The sequence below is a fragment of the Phyllobates terribilis genome, unplaced genomic scaffold (genome assembly GCF_046119375.1).
Source record: "Phyllobates terribilis strain yellow unplaced genomic scaffold, ASM4611937v1 Scaffold_29__1_contigs__length_15306474, whole genome shotgun sequence".
Taxonomy (NCBI): Eukaryota; Metazoa; Chordata; class Amphibia; order Anura; family Dendrobatidae; genus Phyllobates; species Phyllobates terribilis.
In genome coordinates, this window is record NW_027362789.1 from 11778961 (window position 1) to 11797634 (window position 18674).

The following is an 18674-nucleotide window of genomic DNA, read 5'->3' on the forward strand; positions in this document are numbered from 1 at the left end:
CAGTAAGGTTGATTAGATAGCTTTTCTCAGTACAGATGGACAATGACTAGTGTTGAGCGAGTATGTTCTGTCCGAGTATGCTCGGGCCGAGCTCCGAGTATTTACAGCTGCTCGGTGATATGGTTGAATCGCTCCAGTGTGCATGATTTGCAACTGTTTGACAGCTTTATTACATGTGAGGAATGATTAAGAAATAGACATTCCTCACATGTAATAAAGCTGTCAAACAGTCGCAAATCATGCACACGGGAGCGATTCAACCATATCACCGAGCAGCTATAAATACTCGGAGCTTGGCCCGAGCATACTCGGTGAAAGGGTTAATAGAACATACTCGCTCAAAAGCAACCCAGGAGTTTTTTTTAAGGCAAAGAAGTGGAATATTCTGCAATGGCCGCGTCAGTCAGCAGATCTCATCCCCATCGAGCTGCATTTCACAGACTGAAGACAAAACATAAGGGAGAAAGACCCACAAACAAACAACAACTGAAGTCACTGCAGGAAAGGTGGCTCCGTACCCCTCGTACACGCGCGGCTCCGCTCCGTACCCCTCGTACACGCGCGGCTCCGCTCCGTACCCCTCGTACACACGCGGCTCCGCTCCGTACACCTCGTACACTCGCGGCTCTGCTCCGTACACCTCGTACACACGCGGCTTCGCTCCGTACACCTCGTACACTCGCGGCTCTGCTCCGTACACCTCGTACACACGCGGCTTCGCTCCGTAAACCTCGTACACACGCGGCTCCGCTCCGTACACCTCGTACACACATGGCTCCGCTCCGTACGCCTTGCACACACGTGGCTGCGCTCCGTAGGCCTCGTACACACGCGGCTCCGCTCCGTACACCTCGTACACACGCGGCTCCGCTCCGTACTCCTCGCACACATGCGGCTCTGCTCCGTACGCCTCGCACACACGCGGCTCTGCTCCGTACGCCTCGCACACACGCGGCTCTGCTCCGTACACCTCGTACACACGCGGCTCCGCTCCGTACACCTTGTACACACACGGCTCTGCTACATCCACACTGTAAACCCCTCCTGACCCCACACATAAACTTCAGCTCATCCAGCACCATGACAACCAGCACAGCAGAGTCCTGCATCCACTGAGGCCCCTGATCATGTGACCCCTGACTCCTCCCCTCCTGTGACCTCATCACAGCTCCTGTGCACACAGAGCAGCCATATATGTGGTGGAGGTATGTGGAGACCCCATTACTGGGCACAGGGGGCATTAACCCCTTCAGCACGGAGACTCTTTTGGGGTCTTGTGTTGCCCCTTTATAAGAATCATAAGGTTTTTGTTCTGTTTCCTGTAATAGATACATACGACCCAACTGTGGAGACAGGAAGGGAGGAAACGTATTGTTCTCATAGTACAGGACCCCTTTACTGCCCCACAGTGTAATGTTCCCATTATGCCCCTTATGCAGGATGTATAATGCCCCACAGTGTAATGCCCCCATTATGCCCCTTATGCAGGATGTATGATGCCCCCCACAGTGTAATGCCCCCATTATGCCCCTTATGCGGGATGTATGATGCCCCACAGTGTAATGCCCCCATTATGCCCCTTATGCAGTATGTATGATGACCCCACACAGTGTAATGCCCCCATTATGCCCCTTATGCAGGATGTATAATGCCCCACAGTGTAATGCCCTCATTATGCCCCTTATACAGGATGTATGATGCCCCACAGTGTAATGCCCCCATTATGCCCCTTATGCAGGATGTATGATGCCCCACACAGTGTAATGCCCCCATTATGCCCCTTATGCAGGATGTATAATGCCCCACAGTGTAATGCCCTCATTATGCCCCTTATACAGGATGTATGATGCCCCACAGTGTAATGCCCCCATTATGCCCCTTATGCAGGATGTATGATGCCCCACACAGTGTAATGCCCCCATTATGCCCCTTATGCAGGATGTATAATGCCCCACAGTGTAATGCCCTCATTATGCCCCTTATACAGGATGTATGATGCCCCACAGTGTAATGCCCCCATTATGCCCCTTATGCAGTATGTATGATGCCCCACAGTGTTATGCACCCATTATGCCCCTTATGCAGGATGTATGATGCCCCCACACAGTGTAATGCCCCATTATGCCCCTTATGCAGGATGTTTGATGCCGCCACACAGTGTAATGCCCCTAGTGTGGTATGTATGGTGCCCCCCACAGTGTAATGCCCCCATTATGCCCCTAGTGTAGTATGTATGGTGCCCCCCACAGTGTAATGCCCCCATTATGCCCCTAGTGTAGTATGTCTGGTGCCGCCACACAGTGTAATGCACCCATTATGCCCCTTATGCAGTATGTATGATGCCCCCATTATGCCTCTTATGCAGGATGTGTGACGCCGCAACACAGTATAATGTTCCCACAGTATCGCCTGAGGTCCTGCAGTTGGAATAATCCCTCTGGAATTTGTTTTCCTTTGGCTGCTCCCCTACATGTAGACCCTCGAGCATGTATACATGCATGTAGGGACCAGGCCTTACTAGATATTGAGGCTTTGTACAGTAATATGCTGCATGAGGATGGTATCAGAGGAGTAAGACATTTTTTCAAATGGAGATCAATAGAGTGTAGCAGACATAATGACTTCATGGAGGGTCTTCTAAAATTCACTCTTACTCATAACTTCTTTCTTTCTGACAGGAAGTACTTCCACCAGCTCAGGGGTACTGCGATAGGGAGCCCCTGTGCCCAGGGCCGGCTCCAGGTTTTTCTGGGCCCCGGGCGAAAGAGTCTCAGTGGACCCTTTTAACACATACACGATTCATGATGCACAGATACGGCGGAGAAATATATATATATAGTACACAGGGCCCAGCCTGCCACCTCATCCTTCACATATGCAGACATGCGCACGCACACACGGTACGCACACACGCACACACACGGTACGCAGACACACGCACACACACTGTACGCAGACACACGCACGCACGCACACACGCTACACAGATATGTACACATACAGACAAACACATGTTTTTACACAAATTCTTAAAGACATATATAAAACAGACAAATATATATACACAGTCATACACACTGACATTCACATACATGCACTCACACAGACCCATTACAAGTATTTTTAATATGGGGATTGGGGAAGCCCCACTCACCTGTCCCCGGTCCAGTGTCCTGTCCAGCAGCTCCTCAGGTATGGGGCAGTGCAGGGCCCCCGGCATGTCACAGACTTCATGGCCCTGGACCATCAGAGGGGCCCACTTGCGGTCGGGTCCGGGCCGCTCCCCCCCCCATCTGTGCAGGACCTCCGCTCCGACGGTGTTTGATGGCACTCCCCCAGACATGGCTGCGCGCTGTGCGACTGTGTCTGCTAGTAATGACGCGGCAGGGGCGACACACAAGCAAAATTAAAGGTGCAGTGCCGTCGACCCTGCCGTGTCATTACTAGCAGACACAGCCTGACAGCGCGCGGCCATTTCTGGGACTGGGGGAGTGCCGGCAATCAAGCAGCGCCTGCGTCACTGAACAGGTGCCGAAGATGCGGCCATGGCCCCGACAGTGAGTGGGCGGGTGGGTGTGTGGGCCCGGCCCCGACAGTGAGTGGGCGGGCGGGTGTGTGAGCCCGGCCCCGACAGTGAGTGAGTGGGCGGGTGGGTGTGTGGGCCCGGCCCCGACAGTGAGTGGACGGGCGGGTGTGTGAGCCCGGCCCCGACAGTGAGTGGGCGGGTGGGTGTGTGGGCCCGGCCCCGACAGTGAGTGAGTGGGCGGGTGTTTGGGCCGGGCCCCGACAGTGAGTGGGCGGCTGGGCCCCTCTGATTTTCCAGGGCCCCGGCACTTGCCCGGGTACGCCGGGTGCTGACGCCGGCCCTGCCTGTGCCCCCTTGTATTCTAACCTACTCCTGGGCTGGTGGGAGGAAACCACAATATTCAGGGATGGTCATAAGTGGTGGCATCCATATATTGGGGTATGGTACAAATATATTGCTGACATTTTTGTCATCTGGTCAGGGACGAGTGAACAATTTCTTGAGTTTGTCAGGGGACTCAACATCAATAGAGTGGGCCCTAGATTTACATCAGAGTTTGGTTATAACCAATAAACACTAAACTATGGAGGGCACCATCCAAATCAAAAAGGGGATCAACATGCTGCACACCACATAAATACACGTGAAAAAAGGGAAAAGAGGTGTGCTATGAAGCAGTGATCACCCAGCAATACTTCAATAAATTATCAAACGTTATAATAAGTGACAATAAATTTTATTCATTACAAATATAAATACTTACAAACAACGTCAAAAAACCCAAATAGCTATAACACAAGTAAAATCAATATAGTGGGGTTACCCACTAATTTGAAGCCCACCTGCTCCAAAAAGACATCCCTAGTTACAACAGAACAAGCAGTACCATAATACAACAAGTGCCAGTATTATCCCTGGTGATCAATATCGTACACATGCAAATTAGTTATGACTGCCTGACATTAGTATTCAAGGAGGTGTACTATAGTCCAGAAAGATGAAGAGGGAAATATATGCCTACTACAGCAGAGTATATATTGAAAAATACAAAGAGTCCCAAACATAAATGAAGCCCATATAGAATATCTGAGCTGACAAATACTATATACTCACATACCACAAAAAGTACTATTCAGGGTATAAATAAATACAAAACCCTTTCATGCTGTAAGTATCCCTCCTGCACATAATAGCGCTACGATCAATCACCTCCCTGAGCACAAAATCCTATGCTGGGATGAAGCAGGCGGGCATTCAGTGCCCAACGCGTGTCGCCACTACACGTGGCTTCATCAGGGGTTATAACCAGTTGCCTTTCCTGGATGTACCAATCAAGAAAGAACAGGATGGGACCCCAGGAACACTCATCTACCATAAACCTACAAGCACTAATAAACTATTGAAGTGGGATAGCCACCACCCCATCCCACTGAAAAAGGGAGTACCCAAGGGCCAATTTTTATGGCTGAGAAGGAACTGTTCTAATGTCACAGATTTTAATATACAGGTAATAGACATGAACACCAGATTCAGGGAAAAAGGTATCCACAGTACAGTTTGGATTCTGCACGATCGTTTGCAGAAAAGCAGGAGAGACAGACACTCCTCCATACCTAACCAAGAGACCAAGAAAAAGATGGGATAACACGGGTAATAAGAACTTACATCTATCAGAGTGACCATATTTTAAATATCCTCAGAAAACACTGGGATATACCTGTGGTTGACCCGGACCTGAGGGTGCTGTGGGATCTATTCCCACAATAACTTTCAGAAAGGGTTGGTCAATTAGGCTGGGTGCCCACGTAGCGTTTTTCAAGCGTTTATGCTGCGGAATTTCCGCAGCATAAACACTTGTGAAACGCTAGGTAATCCGCACCCCATGGTCCCCAAGGGGATTCCGCATGTTCTATGCACATGCTGCGGATTTTTCCGCAGCGTTTATGCTGCGTACAAAAATCCGCAGCATGTCATTTAATTTTGCGGAAGCGCAGCGGAACTCCCGCCATTGACTTGCATTGAGACGCATAGAAACCACGACTGTACATTTGCACAAGCGGCTTCTATGCGTCTCTATGTGCAGATGGTACCCAGTTCTGGAGAAGAGGAGACTCTCATCCAGACCTGGGTACCATTGTACCTGTAAAAAAAGAATAAAATAACAAATAAAGTTTATACTCACCTTTCCGAAGGCTTCTCTCTGAATGCCGGCAGCGCTGAAGGACCTGTGGTGACGTCACAGTCATGTGACCGCAGGCCCTTCACCGCTCTGTCTCGTGATATGCCGGGAACCGGAGAGGAACGAGCGCTGCAGCCACGCCGGGCATCGGGGGTGAGTATAGCTTGATTTGTTTTAATTTTTACGGTCACACTATATAAATCCATGCTGTTTGCATGGATTTATACAGTGTGACCTAGTTGTCAAGCACTTACCAAGTGATGCTATCACCTGGAAAGCGCTTGTCAATCTGCATGCGGAAATGCATGTATTCTGCAGGAAAAAACGCATGCACAATCTGCATGCGTTTTTTCTGCCAGGGAGATGCAGAAATGCTGCAGAAATTTTCTGCTTCATTTCTGCATCGTGGGCACATAGCCTTAGAGACCGTTTAATGCATAGTTTCTATAAAAAAAACTGCACCTAAGGGAACTTGGCTGGATAGAAGAATCTGTGGTTTCTTTAGATCTGGAGAATATTGTACATATAATAGGATGGGGCCATGTAAATCTTTCTTGAGTTCCTTTGCAAGTAAAGCCTTTTTCCAGAGGGATTATTCCAACTGTAAAACCTCAGAACTTGTATATATGGTCACATACACCTGCCCCCTAGAATATGTAGGCAAGACCAAGAGAGAGTCTAGGAGGAGGGTGGGGAGCATTTGGGCGAAATACACCATGGTCAGGACACCCCATTAGTGAGACACATGAACAGTGCACATCGAGGTAAAACCAGAGACATCTCCTTTTGTTTCGTTGCGGTGGTTAAACCCAATGTGAGAGGAGGTGATCACAATAGATGGGTCTTCAAAAAGGAAAGTGAGTGAATTTCCAGACTGGATTCACTAGGCCCTAAGGGACTCGATGAGCAAATTTCCTATTCATGTCTGTTTTGTGTGAATACATTCCCATTCCAGATTACATTTTTGGATTTTATACTCTACCCATTTCTACTCAGTTCCCTGTGAATGGGGATCACATATTGTTGTACTTCATCAAGATATCTGAGCTTCTATATCAGAATTAGTTCTTATTAGTTATATCACACACATATACTGTTTAGTAATTAACAAGTGGGGTGTTCCTTGTATATCTCCAATTATGTAAGAGGTAAAATTTTACCATTTAGGAATATACTGTGGGCCACCATCCCATATTTTATGTAGTGATAAAGTAGATCTACATGCTAATTGCCTGATGGGAGGATGTGCAATACTTGTTTTTAGTCTCCCATGATGCTAATCTCAGAGACAGGACTTTTCTACAGGGTGGGCCATTTATATGGATACACCTAAATTATATGGGAATGGTTGGTGATATCAACTTCCTGTTTGTGGCACATTAGTATATGGGAGGGGGGAAACTTTTCCAGATGGGTGGTGACCATGACGGCCATTTTAAAGTCGGCCATTTTGGATCAAACTTTATTTTTTTCAATGGGAAGAGGGTCATGTGACACATCAAACTTATTGAGAATTTCGTAAGAAAAACAATGGTTTGCTTAGTTTTAACATAACTTTATTCTTTCATGAGTTTTTTACAAGTTTATGACATCTTATAAAATGTGTTCAAAGTGCTGCCCATTGTGTTGGATTGTCAATGCAACCCTCTTCTCCCTCTCTTGACACACTAATAGCAACACCGCAGAAGAAATGCTAGCACAGGCTTCCAGTATCCGTTGTTTCAGATGCTGTACATCTCGTATCTTGATGGTATGGTATATGGGGTACAAAGATAGTGGGGCCATTCTTCATCAATGGAAACCTCTATGCCACTGGATATCTGAAATTGCTACATGATGATGTGCTGCCCTCTTTATGCACTGAAGATGGCACATTCCCTGAGTTTTTCCAACAAGATGGTGCAACACCACATTATGGGTGTCAGGTCCGAGCATTCCTACATGAACAGTTTCCTGGAAAGTGGATTGGTGTTCGTGGGCCAGTTGAATGGCCACCAAAGTCTCCCGATCTGACCCCCTTAGACTTTTATCTTTGGGGTCATCTGAAGGCAATTGTCTATGCTGTGAAGATACGAGATGTGCAGCATTTGAAACAACGGATACTGGAAGCCTGTGCTAGCATTTCTACTGCGGTGCTGCTATCAGTGTGTGAGGAGTGGGAGAAGAGGGTTGCATTGACAATCCAACACAATGGGCAGCACTTTGAACACATTTTATAAGTGGTCATAAACTTGTAAATAACTCATGAAAGAATAAAGTTACGTTAAAACTAAGCACACCATTGTTTTTCTTATGAAATTCTCAATAAGTTTGATGTTTCACATGACCCTCTTCCCATTGAAAAAAATAAAGTTGGATCCAAAATGGCCGACTTCAAAATGGCCACCATAGTCCCCAACCATCTGGAAAAGGTTTCCCCCTCCCATATACTAATGTGCCACAAACAGGAAGTTGATATCACTAACCATTCCCATTTAATTTAGGTATATCCATATAAATGGCCCACCCTGTATATTGGAGGAATGCAATCCAAATTCAGTATGCTTTCAGGCGTGGAACGCACACGTCCGGACCTGCAGAATCGTAAATAATGACCCTTGATGCTCTCCGGCGTGGAATGCATAACTACGGTCATGCGCAGGGAAGGATACGAGTAGCGTGGCAGCAATCAGTTTATCTGCCGTTAAAGTTTATAGCAAGTCACTTCCGGACAAGGACACTAGGGGATGGACATTATCGGACCTCTCGCACATGAAAAATAGCACAAGCGCAATACATTATTGTAGACAGACTCCATTCTATATATCCTATGACAATTCACCTCTAGGAATGGGAATGGGTCTCCTAGTCTGGGGAGGGGTTTTTGGATGATGTGGGATATTTATACATGGACATATGGCTATTAGGCACACTATGCTGAACATCATGAATTAACATCCCTGAATCAAGTCTCCTGATGAACGTGTTGGGGAAATGCGTTGAGGCGGATTATTGAAACATTCTCTGATGAGTATCATACCCTTTCCTTTATATATACCTTGAGATATACGTGGTCCTACTTAATGTATCAGTGTATTTATTATTAGTGTTGAGCGAGCACTAAAATGCTCGGGTGCTCGAAGCTCGGGCCGAGCTCACCGTGATACTCGGGTGCTTGACCCGAGAAACGAGCCCAATGTTAGTCTATGGGAGACCCGAGCATTTTTGCGGCGGCACCCCCGGCAGTCTGTAGAAAGCCTAAAAAGTGCCCAAAACGATAGTGACAGTGCTCAAATGACATGGGGACAGCATGGGGATCGCCCCAGGAAGCATTTCTGACCCCCAGGTCAATGCTGTCAACAATGTGGTCAGAGGTATTAAGCCACTTTTATGGGCTCAGAATAAAACGTTCAAAAACGAAACTGAAACGGTTTTCCTGTGAAATATGTTAAGGAACATCCTTTCCACGGTAAAGACTTGTGTATAAGGTAAAATAAATAACCAAAAACAAAAATACTCCTGCACACCTTGGGCTATGTTCACAAGTAGCATTTTTTATGCGTTTTTGCACTTTTGTATTGCTTTCAACCGTGACAAATGCATTCACCGGGAAATGTCATTTTAACATTTTACAATCTTATCTGGCCATGTGCTGTGTGACAGATGCATACAGTGCTGAAAAGACATGGGAACAGCATGGGGAAGACCCCTGATAGCATCTCTGACACCCAGGTCACTGCCTAAAAGTGTGCCCATCAGAAGTGATCCTTGCCGCATCAGAAGACGCAGACTTGCAACTATTCCCGTGCAAGTCCTTGTCCCAGGGCAGTGTTCAATTGTACCTCCCCCATTCCCTGCAATGCAAGCGCAAGTATGCAGACTGCCACCCACCCACCCCCAGACTGCAATACCATACTGCTTGCTTGCACTTGAAATTGGGCCTTTTAGGCATGTGGAGGCGGAATCTGGCCACCACGTCATGGCTGCGTCGGCGGCCTGGTATCCATACTCAGTCCCCGGCGGCCGGGTGTCCACGCTTGGTCCCCAGCCGCCATGGGGTGGGCGGGTGTCCATACTCGGTCCCCAGCCGCCCCGCGACCTGGTGCCCACACACGGTCCCCAGCCGCCTGGGGGCGGTCGGGTGTCCATAAACGGTCCCCAGCCGCCCCTATTTGTCCCGGTGCGCCTTATACACAAGTGCACATACCAAAGCATTACCTGTGCCCTCCCCAGTGCATTTAGTGGGAAGGACAGCCTAACCACAAACACGTGGACAAGTGAATGTGGCCAGGGATGGTCCATCTCACTGACACCTTCACACTGGGTTAATATTGTGGAAGCCGGGACACAGTTGGAGACTGGGATGCAACACGTCCTCCAGACATAGAGGATTGCGGGTCCTGGGTCAATCAGGCTTCAACACAAAGTTCAGAAGGTAGACAGCAGCAGTGGTCGGCCTCCTACACAATGAGTAAATTATTCATGATCATGAGGCCATCCATCTCCTTAGCTTTCTGCTCCTTGGAATGCAAGCGCATGTATGTAGTAGCGGCTAGGGCTGAGGTGGTCAGCGTTTTGGCGCATATCCTACCTCCTCCAAGGATTGCTGGATGTTTTCCTGCTACTCTCCCAGTTCTATGACTCCCTTTAAAACAAAGCTTCAGGTGATGAATGATGGATGAGGTGGTGGCAAAGGAGAAAGAGCAGGAGGAACAGGGACCATTCACATCAATATCAGGCCAGTCAACCACACATGTCTTGTAGTATATGTTTCTGTACCAAAAGGAGCGGTTCGGCTACACAGTTATAGGGCATACAGTGAGTGCAATGCCTACCAAATATTTCGAGGCAGTCCAATGCCCCTTGGAAGTGACATGGAAGTCAGAGGGCCTTAACTAAACCTTTTTTTCCATTTATAGCAACTGGGTCTCCTGTACACTGTTGGCCTAAGCAGTGAATGGAAGGCTTTCCAAAAATTATGAGGAACTGCAATGCCCCTTGAAACTGACGTGGATTACAGCATACTAAAAACCTTCTACCCATTATAGGGGAGTGGGTCTCTGTTAGTGTTTGCCTATGCATTGAAAAGCAAAAGCTGACTAAAATTAGGAGGAAATGCAATGCCCTTTGGAAGAGTCGTGGAGGTTAGAGGTAATTAAAAACAACATTTCAATGCCCCTTTGAAGAGCTATGTAGTTCAGAGTGGTTTAACAAGACTGTTTTAATGCCCCTTGGAAGAGACGTGGAGGTCACAGTAGCTTAACATGACTGTTTTAATGCCCCTTGGAAGAGACGTGGAGTTCAGAGTGGTTTAACAAGACGGTTTTAATGCCCCTTGGAAGAGACGTGGAGTTCAGAGTGGTTTAACAAGACGGTTTTAATGCCCCTTGGAAGAGACGTAAGGTTCAGAGTGGTTTAACAAGATGGTTTTAATGCCCCTTGGAAGAGATGTGGAGGTCACAGTAGCTTAACAAGACGGTTTTAATGCCCCTTGGAAGAGATGTGGCGTTCAGAGTGGTTTAACAAGACGGTTTTAATGCCCCTTGGAAGAGGCGTGGAGTTCAGAGTGGTTTAATAAGACAGTTTTAATGCCCCTTGGAAGAGACGTGGAGGTTACAGTGGAATAAAAAGACAGTATCAATGCCCCGTGGAAGAGACGTGGAGGTCACATTAGCTTAACAAGACGGTTTTAATGCCCCTTGCAAGAGCCATGCAGTACAGCATATTAAAAACAATATTCCCATTATGGGGGAGTGGGTCTCCCATAGTCATTGCCTATGCCTTTCAAGCAAAAGCTGCCAAAAATTAGGATGAAGGAACTTGCAATGCCCCTTACAAGAGCCATGCAGTACAGCATGTTAAAAACATTATTCCCATTATGGGGGAGTGGGTCTCCCATAGTCTTATCCTATGTATTTCAAGCAAAAGCTGCCAAAAATTAGGACGGAGGATCTTGCAATGCCCCGTACAAGAGCCATGCAGTATAGCATATTAAAAACATTATTCCCATTATGGGGGAGTGGGTCTCCCATAGTCTTTGCCTATGCCTTCCAAGCAAAAGCTGCCAAAAATTAGAACGGAGGAACTTGCAATGCTGGCAACACGGACCACAGTCACCCTGGTGGTATAGTGGTGGTGGAGGCTGAGGATAAGGAGAAGAGCAAAATACAGCTGAAATGAGTAAGCGTATACCCATATTTGGGTGTGAAGCGGTGTACGGGAATACACCTCCCGAAATAACACAGTGGATTTGACTTTGTTACTCTGCTGTAACATGCTGATGATGAGAAATCTGGCCCAATCCAGCCCTTGTTCATTTTGATAAGGGTCAGCTTGTCAGCATTGTCAGTTGACAGGTGAGTGCGCTTATCAGTTATAATTCCCCCAGCGACACTAAAAACACGCTCCGATAACACACTAGTGGCAGGGCAGGCCAGGACCTCCAAGACGTACAGAGCGAGTTCATTCCAAGTGTCCAGCTTGTATGCCCACTAATTAAAAGGCACAGAGGAATCACGGACGACGCTGGTACGGTCGGCAAGGTACTCCCTCACTATCTTTTGAAGCTTTCCACTCCTTGTGAGAGTACCCCGTGCTTCGGGGCCTGTAAGCTGGGCGGGTCTCAGAAAGCTGTCCCAGTACGTTGACAGTGTTCCCCTGCCTCTGCTGGATTGGAGTTGCATCTCTCTCGCCTGTACGCCTTGGTTGGGCAATGAACGGTGACCTCTGCCGCTAGCGTGTTCAGATGGGAATTTTTTTAACAGTTCTGCAGCAAGGGCTTTCTGGTACTGCCCCATTTTTGTAGACCTCTCCACCTCAGGAATAAGAGAGTGAATGTTCTCCTTGCAGCGGGGGTCTAAAAGTGTCACCAACCAGTAATGACTGTCACCCAACATTTTGACAACGCGAGGGTGATGGTTAAGGCAGCGTAAAATAAAGTCAGCCGTGTGTGCCAGACTGGTAACGGGCAAGACTTCTGTGTCCTCACCAAGATGGTGACTGACCATGCTCTCCTCCTCCTCCTCTCCCCTGTCCACAGGCCACCCACGCTGAACCGACGGTATGACAGTTGTACAGGTACTACCGTCTACAGCGCATGATACCAGCTCCTGTTCTTCCTCCTCTCCCTCATTGTCCCCCAGTGCAATTTGGGATGAGATGAGGCTGGGCTGTGTGAAATCGCCCGCTACGGCTTCTTGATCCATCTCATCATAGTCTGGCTGCAATGCCTCCTCTTTAATTCTCTGCAAAGAGCGTTGCAAAAGACAGACAAGTGGAATGCTGACGCTAATGATGGCGTCATCGCCACTCACCATCTTGGTGGACTCCTCAAAGTTTGTCAGGATGGTACATATGTCAGACATCCAGGTCCACTCCTGAGGTTTTATGTGTGGAGTCTGACCTGTATATCGACGGCCTTGTTGCAGCTGGTACTCCACAACTGCTCTCTTCTGCTCACAAATTCTTTGCAACAAGTGGAGGGTAGAGTTCCAACGTGTGGGGACATCACACACCAGTCGGTGTGCTGGAAGCTGCAAACGCTGCAGCAGCGCAGCAAGGGTAGCGGAAGCTGTAGCCGACTTGCAAAAATGAGCTGACAGGCGGCGTACTTTGACCAGCAGATCTGGCAACTCTGGTTACGATTTAAGAAATCGCTGAACCACGATGTTAAGCACATGAGCCAGGCATGGTACGTGTGTGATCTTGCCTCACCTCAGAGCCGCCATTGTCACACACGACCATGCCTGGATGTAGGTTCAGTGGTCTCAGCCACAGATCTGCCTGCTCTTTCACAGCTGTCCACAACTCACAAGCAGTGTGAGGTTTATCACCTAAGCTTATGAGTTTCAGCACAGCCTGTTGCCACTTGGGTGAGGCAGTACTGCAGTGCTTCCAGCTTGTAACTGATGTGGTGATATCTGAGATGGAGGCTGAACATGAGGAGGAGGAGGAGGATGATGCGCAGGAGCTGTACACTGTGGGGGCAACTCTGACTGACATAGGTGTAGGGAGGATGTATTCCGTCCCAAGGTCCGACTGGGTCCCGGCTTCCACTATGTTTACCCAGTGTGCCGTCAGGGAGATGTACCGTCCCTGGCCACAAGCACTTGTCCACGTGTCCATTGTCAGGTGGACTCTCCCAGTAACTGCGTTGTTGAGGGCACGGCAGATGTTTTGGGACACGTGCTTGTGTAGTGCGGGGATGGCACACTTGGCAAAATAGTGTCGGCTGGGGACCGAGTACCGAGGGACGGCCACCGCCATAAGGTTGCGGAAGGATTCCGTCTCCACCAGCCTAAAAGGCAGCATTTCCAATGCAAGCAGTCATGAAATGTGCAAATTTAGGACTGTGGCCTGTGGGGCGTTGGCTGCGAATTTGCGCTTTCGTTCAAAGGTCTGGGATATGGACAATTGAATACTGCGGTGGGACGTGGATTTTGATGCTGTTTCTTGAGAAACAGCCATAACAAGTGAAGACTGAGAGGAGGGGGCATCTTTGCATGCAGTATGGACAGGGGATTGCCTTGCACGCACAGCAGGGGGTTCTCTTACATTCACAACAGCGGAAGAAGCAATGGTGAAACCCGCTGACACTGGTCGTGGACCCTGGGGTTCGCCCCACAAAGTCGGGTGCTTTGCTGACATGTGCCTGATCATGCTGGTGGTGGTCAGGCTGGTAGTTTAGTCACCCCTGCTGATGGTGGCATGGTAGGTGGTACAAATGGCCTTTTTGGGGCTATCAGCAGAGTCTTTAAAAAAATTCCAGACTCTGGAAAACCTATCGGTTGTACTGGCAACGTCCCACGTGTTGGTGTTACGGGGAACTGTTGCCCGCCTTCTGTCTGCGGCCACCACACTGCTTCTTTCTGCCTGTTGGGGTACTCTGCCTCCCTACCCCTGTGTGCTGCTGGCCTCGCTCTGCGTGTCCTCCTGCCACATTGGGTCAGTTACTAGATCATCCACCACCTCTTCCACTTCCGCACCACGGTCCTCCTCCTCACTTTGTGGCAATTGTGTCTAGTCATCGTCCACCTCTTGTGACAAATTGCCAGCGTCGCCTTCCTGTGGCCGTGGCTGTTCAAATATTTGGCCATCGCTACATGGGATCTCCTCTTCCACCACTTCAAGCAGAGCAGGCGAGGGGCCCAAATATGGAAATGGACCAGTGAACAGCTCTTCAGAGTGTCCAAGTGTGGGATCAGTTGCTGTCTGACGACACTTGGCATGGTGGGAGGAAGGAGCATCAGGGTGAGGAGGAGTATGCGGTCGAGACTCACGGCTACTAAGACTTGACCATGTGGAAGACAGACCGGAGGTGGTGGTGCCCAGGTGACTGGAAGTATTATCTGCTATCCAATTAATAACCTGTTCACACTGATCAGTTCGCAATACTGGTGTTGTGTGCTTCCCTAGTAATTCAGTCAAGAACTGGGAGCGAGAAGATGTGGCTGTTGGTTGTGGCACATTTTCACCTTGGCCACGGCCCCGTCCTCTGCACGCACCATCACAAGAACGTCCAGTTCCACGTCCCTTGCCACGCTCCTTGACCATTGTAAATGAAGTAAAATAACTTACACTCGCACTATCAATGCAAAAGGGTAATAAAAAGTAGATTAGAACAGTGGAAGAGGAAAACCACAGTTCTAGTTCTCTGGCCTACACCAGAATCTTTTTTAACATATATTTATGTCTGAACAGTCAGCGAGACACTCAAAATGTTTTTTTTTGTATGCAAAAAAGGTGGATTACACCCAGATTTGAACCGTGGAACAGGAAAAACACAGTTCTAGTTATCTGGCCTACACCAGAATCTTTTAAACAATTATATTTGTGTTTAAAAATAACATTTATTATTGAATAAATATACTAAAAACCACATAATATGGGTAAAGCTGGGAAAGGAAACACATGGGGAGAAAAAAAAAGTCACAAGGGTAGATTACGGCTATCATTGAATTACATGCATAAAGTGCAAATCATGAGAACCATACTCCACAGAAATATACTGCATATATTGAAAAAGGAGTGCAGCAATAAAGTGCATAGTACCAATTGTGCAAACTCATAACAATAAATATAAAATACTGCAGTAAAAATAAATGAACATGGTGTGCAATATTAAAGCTTGTGCAAAGTAGCTGAGTATGTGCTAACCCCTGTGACCGGGATCCTTGTTTTTCAAATTTTGAATCATTGGAGCAGATGCAGTGCATTCTTAAAAACTGTCCAGTGAGGATACTTTTGATAAGATTTTTAGGATGTGATGATTGTGCGTGAAGTAGAGTGTTGGCAGCGGTGGGTTTTCGATGGACATCTGTTTGGATGAAACCGTTAGAATCGATTTCTAATGTAACGTCCAGATATACAATTTTCTCTCTTCCTGTTTTAAATGTGAGTTTTATATTGCGATCATTTACATTGAGTAGATTGATGAACGATGTAACATCTTCCATGGAATCCTGCCATAGAAAGAATATGTCATCAATATATCTACCCCAATATAAAATATTATTGGACAATGGTGATGGGTTGGTCATCAATATCTCTCTTTCCCACAGCCCCAGGAATAAATTAGCATAGGATGGGGCGCATGCCGCCCCCATAGCGGTACACCGGAGCTGCAGGAAGAAAGAGTCTTGGAAAAGAAAGAAGTTGTGACTCAATACAAAACGAAGTAGTTGCATGATTAATGTTCTCAAATTTTTATCATAATCAGACATCGCCAGAAAGACCTCCACTGCCCTAAGACCGTCTTCATGGTCTATTGAGGTGTAAAGTGACTCAACATCACATGTCACCATCAAGACATCATTGTCCACATTAATACCGTCCATCTTTTTTAAAAAGTTGGTTGTATCCTGAATAAAAGAGGGGAGTATTTGAACCAGTGGACGTAGCAAATGGTCAATAAATCTACATGTGGGTTCACAGAAGTTTCCCACCCCTGAGACAATGGGCCTACCTGGAGGATTGGTCGTATCCTTGTGAATTTTGGGGATTAGGTAGAACGTAGAAATACGAGGGTCTTTGTAGAATAGATAGTCACATTCCTTCTTTGTCAGTATACCATTAGTTTCTGCTTCATCCAAAATAGATCGTAATTCAACCTGGTATTTGGATAAGGGATTAAAAGTAAGTTTTTTATATGTTTTACCATCGTTAAGTTGTTTTTTAGCTTCCCGTATATACATGGGAGTAGGCCATAACACAACGTTCCCACCCTTGTCTGAAGGTTTTATGATGACGTCCTGTAGTTTTTTGAGGTCATCAATGGCTTCTTGTCTGTTGCTATTATCGTATGGTAAAGAGGAGGAGATCTTTTTAAATTCCTCATCCACAAGACGAACAAATACTTCTATATTAGGATACATAGACAGGGGTGGGAAACGTTGGGATTTGGGAATAATAGATGCAGGCAACTTACTGGTGTGAATAGATTCTTGTTCATCAAGAAGACTCTGAAGTATGTTCACCGCTTCTTGTTCCTCTAAAGTAGGAAACAAAACCGTGTCAGCAGATCTATGAAACACTTTTTTAAAAATTTATTTTCGGGCAAATAAGTGAAGGTCTTTTAGTGCTGTAAAATAGTCAAAGCCTGTTGTTGGTGAAAAAGAGAGTCCTTTGCAGAGAACATTATTCTGTGCTTTAGTTAGTACATGCTAAGAAAGGTTAATTATCTTCAATGAGGAAGATGCGATGTCAGAGTCATCCTGATGAAAATCGCTGATTTTAGTTTTCTTAGAGCCCATGGTTTTTTGGCCCAACCTGGTGTTATAGTTTGTTCTTATAGTAGATATACCAGTTGATTCACTATCAGTGGATAAGGAAGAAGATGCAGAGGTTCTCCGTTCACCCCGAGTGGGCTGTGGGTATTTCCATTTATAGATTCTATTGTTTTCCTTGTCTTGACAGTCTCGTTGGTATTTGGATGATTTAGTAATTTTAATCTGTTTTTCCCAGGAGGAGAAATTTTCTTCCATATCACTATAAAATTTATCCCAATCATATTTTAAGATGAGGGATTTGAGTTTATCCTGTAATGAATTAATTTCTTGGTCGGTCTCAGCTAGTGTGGTGCCATTTTTCTTAATAAGACCACCAAGAAACTTATTTGAGCAGGCATTGCAGATCTCCTCCCATTGTGAGGAGAACTCTGGGTCATCTTTACCATAAGATGGAAAAACTTTTTTTTTTCTCCCCATGTGTTTCCTTTCCCTGCTTTACCCATAGTATGTGGTTTTTAGTATATTTATTCAATAATAAATGTTATTTTTAAACATATCTAGTTTATGTCATACATGTAGGTTTTCTAGTTATAGACACTTAAACACTTAGTTACCCATTAAATTATATGCTAATCGTATATTATCGTACAATTATATTTGTGTCTGAACAGTCAGCGAGACACTCAAAATGTTTTTTTTATGCAAAAAGGTGGATTACACCCAGATTTGAACCGTGGAAGACGAAAAACACAGTTCTAGTTATCTGGCCTACACCAGACTCTTTTAAACAGATATATTTGTGTCTGAACAGTCACAGACACACTCAATTTTATCTTTTTTTTTTGGGGGGGGGGAATACTAAAAGGTTAATAAGACGGGTATTTGTACAGTTTGACTGAGGAAAAAAAAAAGGATTTAGATGAAAAAAAAAGGATTTTTCCTGGCCCCTGAGACCTGGGGATAAGTCTAGCAATTTGACCAGCAGGAGCACACAGGACTGTAATGCAGCGTTTGTTGGTATAACCAGTGCGTCTCCTATACAGCCTGCCTGCCTGATATCTGGGATGGATATTAGTCCTGAGAAGGACTGTTTGTTTGATTTGGCAGGCTTTAGAGACCCTACACTACCTATTTTGCACTATATATCTCTCCCTAACTCAGCAGCATTGACCCTACACTGTCTGATCCCGGGCGACTGTGTCCAAGATGGCGGCGCCCGGTTTTAAATACTCGAGGTGACGCTGTGCGGCCAGCCAATCACTGT

At 46.6% G+C, this 18674-nt stretch overlaps 1 protein-coding gene across 1 annotated transcript in view; it reads left to right on the forward strand.

The window, feature by feature from the left end:
* The first annotated feature begins 1134 nt into the window (after window positions 1–1134).
* LOC141178705 (uncharacterized) overlaps window positions 1135–18674 on the forward strand; it is a 93128-nt gene continuing 75588 nt past the window's right edge. Inside the window, exon 1 of the mRNA XM_073660584.1 lies at window positions 1135–1205. The gene's annotated coding sequence lies outside the window, so the exon portion shown is untranslated. The remainder of the gene's footprint in view (window positions 1206–18674) is intronic.